This window comes from Schistocerca piceifrons, chromosome 10, assembly GCF_021461385.2.
Source record: "Schistocerca piceifrons isolate TAMUIC-IGC-003096 chromosome 10, iqSchPice1.1, whole genome shotgun sequence".
Lineage (NCBI taxonomy): Eukaryota > Metazoa > Arthropoda > Insecta > Orthoptera > Acrididae > Schistocerca > Schistocerca piceifrons.
The window spans coordinates 14,093,878-14,100,730 of record NC_060147.1 but is presented as its reverse complement, the minus strand read 5'-3'; the positions used below and the strand labels follow the sequence as shown (position 1 = coordinate 14,100,730).

At 49.2% G+C, this 6,853-nt stretch overlaps 1 pseudogene; it reads right to left on the bottom strand.

The window, feature by feature from the left end:
- Positions 1 to 4,313: 4,313 nt before the first annotated feature.
- On the bottom strand, positions 4,314 to 4,431 carry LOC124719271 (annotated as a pseudogene).
- Between the last annotated feature and the right edge of the window lie 2,422 nt (positions 4,432 to 6,853).

Here is a 6,853-nt window from a genome sequence, read left to right as displayed (position 1 = left end):
CGCTGGAGTGAGTTGGCCGCACATCTGCACACACAACTCAACTAATTCCCGTAAATTCCGGGGAGGAAGCGATGAGCTCTGACGCCACGTTTGATCACATCCCAGGTGTGTTCAGATCTGGCGAGGTGGGGGGCCAGCACATGAACCTGAACCGGCCACTCTGTCCCTCGAGCCACTCCACCACCTGCTCATTTAACATAGCGTATTATCTTGCTGAAAAATGCCACTGCCGACGGGAAACATGATCGTCACAAATGGGCGTATGAGGTCTGGAACCAGTGCACGATAGTTCTTGACCGTCATCGTGCCTAGCACGATTTGCACTGGACCCATGGATCCCCACGTGAACGTCCCCAAAGCGTACTGGAGCCGCTACCAGCTTGTCTCCATCCTGCAGTGCAGGCGTCGGGGGGCTGTTCCCCTGGAAGTCGCCAGATTCGCGCCCTCCCACCCGCACGGTGGAGAAGGTATCGGGATTCGTAGGACCGTGCAACGCTCTGCCACTGTGCCGACGTTCAGTGCCGATGGTCACTTCAGTCGTAGTTACCCACGTCATGGTGTTGACATTGGCAGATGCGTGGCTCGTCGGCTGTGGAGTAACACACTTGTACTCTGAACAGCATTAAATTCTGACGTTATTTCGTCACAGTTCGCCGCCCTGTTTTAAGTCTGCCCAGCCTTCGACGTCCCACATCTGTAATGAGGAGTGGCCACCCAACCCCACGACGTCTGGGTGTGGTTTCACCTCGGTTTCGGCACGTGTTGAAGACGCTCACCACAGCACTCGTCGAACACCCGGCGAGTAGTGGAGTTTCCGAAATGCTCCGGGCCATCACAGCTTGGTCTCGGTCAATCTCAGATGGACAGCGCGCCTTCTCTATTCTACACAGTGACAGCACGCTCACTGATACTACCTGCACCGTGCGTGTCTCACTGGCAGTCACTCCTCGCCAGGAGACGATGCTGTTGCCTGGGTGGGATAACATCGACAGTTGGTTACAATGTTCCGGCTGATCAGTGTATGTCTTTTATGCGGGGAGTCAATGTTACTTATGGATCCAGGGCGATACGTAGCGCCGTTGGCGACACTCGCTTCTCTGTAATGACGTAATATCCCTGCATTCGATTCTGTATCACGTGGCCGCGATTTTTCTCTTTGGTTTTTTCTTTATTGTTATTTCAACACCTTACACAAAAGGTGGACTGGCAGCGGCAATAGTACGCCGCGCTTCGCCCACAGATAGAACAAATAGACAGAAGGAAGACACAGAAAAAGAAAACACAATGGTGGACGTAAAACAGTAGACACTTGAGTAAAAAATATGGAGCCGTTCACAGGTGGAGCATAATAAAAAAATAACGTTCAGCACTTGTACACGGACACTGATGACTGAAACGACACACGTGAACGACGGAGCGTGGGCGGTGAAAACAGTGAAGCACTAACACGACGGCACGCACACAGAACCGATGGCGATGATTTCCAGTGCGCGAATGTTCTCTTGACGTGTGCGAGTCTGGGGACCTGCCATAAGGGGAATATCTGGGGGAGGAGGGAGAGGGTAGACGAAAGTGGCAGAGGAGATGCGAGGGGGAGGAAAGAAGGTAGGGGGGTAGGGGAAGCGCAGGGGGAGGAGGGAGGGAGGAAGGGAGAAGGGAGAGAGGGTGCCCTTGAGAAAAAACACAGGGTGTGGTAGGGAAGGATCAAAGTTGGTAGGAGGGGTAGATGGAGGGGATGAGGGCATCATCAGGGACGGGGAGTTGGTGGAAGCCACCTTGGGCGAGGGTATGGAGAGTGGAGAGATGGAGAGCAGGTGGGACGTGGGAATACATGCACCGCAGCAGGCGGGGGTGGGAGAGGATGCGAGAGAAAAGCAGGTGAGGGGAATCAAGTTTACAGAAGGTGTAGGGGATCTGTATCCGTTTGAGGAAGAGGAGGAGGTGTGGGAACGGAATAAGGTAGTACAGGATCCGCCCGGGGGAGGGGAGACGGATGCGATAGGCGAGGCGGAGCGCATTGCGTTCTAGGGTTTGAAGGTATTTGTCAAAGGTATGAGGGGCGGAGATCCAGGCAGGGTGGGCGTAGCAGAGGAGAGGGCGGATGAGGGATTTATAGGTGTGGAGGATGGTGGAGCGGTCCAGACGCCACGTGCGGCCAGAAAGAAGCTCGACGAGACGGAGCCGGGAGCGTGCCTCGGCTTGGATTGTCTGGAGATGGGGGGCCCAGGAGAGGCGACGGTCAAGGGTGATGCCAAGGCACTTGAAGGTGGGGGTGAGGGTGATAGGACGGCCATAGATGGTGATATAGAAGTCGAGGAGACCGAAGGAATGGGGGGGGGGGTGGTTTGCCTACAATGATCGTCTGGGTCTTGGAAGGAAGTGGTGAACCAGTCAAGATAGGATTGGAGAAGGTGTTGGGAGCGCTGCAGGGTGGGGGCGAGGGCAAGAAAGGCGGTGTCATCGGCAAACTGGAGAAGGTGGACGGGGGGTGACGGCGGCGGCATGTCCGCCGTATACAAAAGGTACAGAAGGGGGGAGAGGACGGAGCCTTGGGGCACACCGGCGGAGGGAAGAAAGGTGTAGGAATCCGTGTTATGGCTGGTGACGTAGGATTTCCTCTTTGGTTGCGTTTCGGTTATTTAAGCGCATGCCGCTGTGGGGAGATGGCTGGTTTTGGTCGGTCGGTTGGCGCTCCGACGTGCAGTCTGGTTGTCGGCGGTCGCTCCGCCTCTTTCTGTCACGTGGGCAGCGGGGCTGCGGACGGAGGCGTGCGTGCTGCGTCTAGTCCGGGGGCGACCGTCTCGCCTGTGCGGCTGAACGGTGTAAACCTGCGGAAGTGGCTTCGGAGTGTATCAGCCTGCAACCCGACATGCTACAGAATCAAACGGTGGGAATAGTTCAGGTTCTTAAAGTCCTGCTGTGTGTATGTATGTTGAAGTTAACGGCTCGCCCACGTTTCGTGTTGATCACTGGTGCACAGCTTATTGAACAGTGGTTATCTGTTTTGCACGCACTTGAGATACTGGCAAGTATAATATATACGTAGGTGGCTGTGCACTCCGAAATAACTACGGGTTTGATTTTCTGGCACTTCTTTGCGCCTTTTGCTATTAACTGTAATCCACCTATAGTGCCATTCTTTTGTAAGATTGATGACATTGTTTTTCTTCTTGTATGTTATTATTTAGGGTTATTAGACAGAGTATGTGTTCTGGTTTTTATACATTCTGCATTGTTCTCGTGGTGAATTTTTATGTATCGTGGATCCTGTGCAAAGGGAGGGTTAACTGAGGAGCGCCGGGACAAAAACCGATAAATCCGCTTTTGGTGTTAATACAGAAAGTAACTAATAGTGATATCTAAAAGGCTCCAAAAGCTATAAAAATAACACACACCATAAAACACTTGATATCGCTTTGTGCTGAAAATTGTTTTGTTGTAGCATGTATTATAACTCCCGTATCGACCCCTACAGCTCAAACACGGGGATTCCAGAAAAGTGGATATATCGGGTTTTGTTCCGGCGCTCCTGAACTGTTGTATTCAGTGGTTCCGAGAGATTTAATTTAGCTGTAAATAGTAATTGTATTCCAGTTTTGAAATTTTTCTAATATTTTAAGGACTGTGTTGCTCTGGATACTGCCCAGTCGCTGTGGGGTTTACGTTGTTACGTTGTTGTTTCAATGGTATAATCAGCGCTGCGCGTCGTACGTTGTAGTTGATCGTTTAACTGGGGGACGACGCGTTGGCGGCGGCCAGTCTGAATCGTAATAGACAGCGCGGCCGCTGTGTTTATCAGCAGACTCCAGTTATTCGGCGAATTTATAAGTTGAGTATTTTATTATTTCTTGTTGATACCGAGGCGTCCGTTTTTCCTTCTTCACCGTTCCTTTCAGCTTTCATTCATGCTCGATCTGAGATGTAGTTTCCCCGCACCTGTTACTGAAATTTTGTAATACCTGAAAGATGCCTTTCACTATACGGGGTTTTTAATGTCTTATTCTGAAATCGAAATTGTGAGTTGTTTCTGTCGTTATATCTTAAAACGTGTCCTGCTTCTGCGGCAGTTTTTCTCAGTAACCCATTTATTGATTGCATTCTTCTTAAGATCTATGTAACTCCGTCTTCAGGCCACGAGTGGCCTACCGGGACCATCTGAACGCCGTGTCATCCTCAGTGGAAGATGCGGATAGGGCGTATGGTCAGCACACCGCTCTCCCGGTCGTTACGATGGTTTTCTTTGACCGGAGACGCTACTATTCGGTCGAGTAGCTCCTCAATTGGCATCACAAGGCTGAGTGCACCCCGAAAAATGGCAACAGCGCATGGCGGCCTGGATGGTCACCCCTCCAAGTGCCGGCCACGCCCAACAGCGCTTAACTTCGGTGATCTCACGGGTACCGGTGTATTCACTGCGGCAAGGCCGTTGCCCAAGGTGTATGTAAAGAGGTTGTTAAATTATTTATTGTTTGGTATGGTCTTTGACGTCCGTAAACATTTTGTCTGTTTAGTAAAGTTTCAAACTCTAGGGAATTATTTATATTCTGGGGTGACAGAAGTTTGCTGTTACCATGCAATTGCTGAATAAAATCTCTTGGAAATCACAAGCGAAGTTTATGTTTGATTGGAAATTATTGCCTTATCTTTATTGAGTTAAAGCATCCTCAAGCGGTTAGCACACTGGACTCGCATTCGGGAGGACGACGGTTCAATCCCGTCTCCAGCCATCCTGATTTAGGTTTTCCGTGATTTCCCTAAATCGTTTCAGGCAAATGCCGGGATGGTTCCTTTGAAAAGGGCGCGGCCGATTTCCTTCCCCATCCTTCCCTAACCCGAGCTTGCGCTCCGTCTCTAATGACCTCGTTGTCGACGGGACGTTAAACAACACTAACCTAACCTAACCATCCTCGAGCGTGTGTCCCACGTCTCACAGGGCTATACTTCACTACCCGCTTTACTGGTAGAATTTCGTAGAGAAGCTTGAGATTGCAGTACCTGTGCTGGATATGCTTCCTCGTAAATGGTGCAACATTTTTCTTCAGACTTTTCTTAGCTTCTGTTTCCTGCGCCAGTTCTGCACAATGTTCATTGCACTTGGTGCTATGTTCTAACAGTACTAGCAAATTTGCCAAGTTTTCCCATAATTAAATCTTCATGCCCTTGGCAAAAGTAGCCTGTAGTATTTAACTTTTCAGTGAGCTCATTCAACACTAGGTTCCACAGTAGTGGGAACAAAACACCTCCTGGCGGACAGCCTCTGATGGTATAGCTCTCCACGTGAGTTCATCCTGTGCAAGCCTCTTCATCTCTGAATGACTGTTACAACCTACATCTATCTAAACCTGCTTACTGTATTCATCTCTTGGTCCCGCCCCTACAGTTCCGCCTCCTCCCCCACCCCTTAATAGACGTCCCTCCATTATCAAATTTCCGTTTCCTTGAAGCCTGAGGAAGTGTTCAATCTACCAACTCCTTCTTTTAGTCAAACTGCGCGTTAAGTTTCTTTTCTCCACCAGTTCCATTCAGTACCGACCTGTGCACGTAATCTTCTGTACTTACGCACATTTCAAAAGCTTTACTGACCTAATGTCAAGTGTTTATTGTTCACATTTCACTCCAACGCTACGCTCTAGAAAACTGCCTTCAGGAAAGACTTCTTAACACTTAACTCTATATTCAATGTCTTCTTTCCACTGCTAGTATGAGTTATACATCCTCTCTCATACAGACGCCATCAGTTATTTTTCTGTCCAAATAACAAAGCCCATCTACTACTTTTTTATAGGGTGTCAATTATTGAACTATATGAAATAAAATCGCCATAACTTCCGAACGGTTTCCGTTAGGGCGTTCAGACTGCACGGTTGGCCTCTGGGCATGATTGACATTAGTGTGCGCAGTATGGTTTGGCTTAGAGACGAAGCCCACTTTCATTTGGATGGGTTCGTCAAGTAGCAAAACTGGTGCATTTGGGGGACTGAGAATCGGCATTTCGCGATCGAGAAGTCTCTTCACTCTCAACGGGTGACTGTGTGGTGTTGAGTGTCCAGTCGAGGAATAATCGGTGCGATATTCCTTGACGGCACGGTCATGACCGAACGGAGTGTGAAGGTTTAGGAAGACGATTTCACTCCCCTTTTCCAAAGTGACCTTGATTTCGACAGGGTGTGGTTCATGCAAGACGGAGCTCGACCTCATCGAAGCAGGAGAGTGTTTGATGCCCTGGAGGAGCACTTTGGGGACCGCATTCTGGCTCTGGGTTACCCAGAGACCACTTGCATGGACATCGATTCGCCGCCATGTTCTCCGGATCTGAACACATGCGACTCCTTTTTGAGAGGCTATACTAAAGACAAGGTGTACAGCAATATCCCCAAAACCATTGCTGAGCTGAAAACAGCCATTCAGGAGGTCATCGACAGCATCGATGTTCCGACACTTCAGCGGGCCATGCCGAATTTCGCTATTCGTTTGCGCCCGTCACCTCCAATGATGGCAGGCATATCGAACATGTCATAACCTAAACCCGAATATCTGTACGGACGTTTACATTTACAATAAAGTGTGTGCACGCTGCAGATTATACCTAATTTACGTTTCTTTCATACAGTTCAATAATTGTAACCCTGTATCTTATTTCTTAGTCTAACTCCCTGAGCGTCGCCTGATTTAAATCTCTTACATTCCCTTAGCCTTGTTTGTTTTCTTGGTGTTCGTCTTACAACCTCTTTTCAACACTATGAATTTGGTTCAGCCATTCTCCCAAGTCCTGTGCTGTCTCTGGAAGAAATAAAATATCATCGGCAAACTGTAAAGTTTATTTTTCATCTCCCTGAAATTTAATTCCCCTTCC